Source organism: Chrysochloris asiatica, unplaced genomic scaffold (genome assembly GCF_000296735.1).
Source record: "Chrysochloris asiatica unplaced genomic scaffold, ChrAsi1.0 scaffold00066, whole genome shotgun sequence".
Lineage (NCBI taxonomy): Eukaryota > Metazoa > Chordata > Mammalia > Afrosoricida > Chrysochloridae > Chrysochloris > Chrysochloris asiatica.
The window spans coordinates 10,640,213-10,640,686 of NW_006408584.1; the positions used below are offsets into that span (position 1 = coordinate 10,640,213).

Here is a 474-nt window from a genome sequence, read left to right on the forward strand (position 1 = left end):
CCCATTCCAACCATGGGTCAATCCCTGTATCTCAGAGCCCTGGAGCGCCAAGTCTGTGCCCACATCGTCCTTTATCTCTGTCCCACTTGGTCGTCCTAAACATGCCCTATTGTTCTCCCATCTGCCCCTTTTCTCCACTTCCCTCTCCCTGTATATTGCCCCCCTCCCCATCACCCAAGCTCTCCTGAGACCAATCCCAGCCCTGTGCTCCACCCTCCGCCCTTCCCCCGACCCACAACCCATTTCCCAGCAACCAACAAAATCTTCCCCCACCCTCTTTAGTAAGGAGCTCTGGTAGCGTACTGGTTACGAATCGGGCTGTGAACCTCAAGGTCAGCAGTTCGAAACTGCCAGCGGTTCCGTGGGAGAAAGAGGAGGTGTTCTGCTCCCGTAAAGATTTACAACCTCAGAAACCCTGTGCATGGTTGCTATGAGTCGGAACCAACCAACTCCACGGCACTTAACAACAACAAC

At 54.2% G+C, this 474-nt stretch overlaps 1 protein-coding gene across 1 annotated transcript in view; it reads left to right on the forward strand.

Moving 5' to 3' along the window:
- Positions 1–474, forward strand: part of CBR4 (carbonyl reductase 4) — a 41,438-nt gene that overhangs the window by 4,089 nt on the left and 36,875 nt on the right. The window lies entirely within an intron of this gene.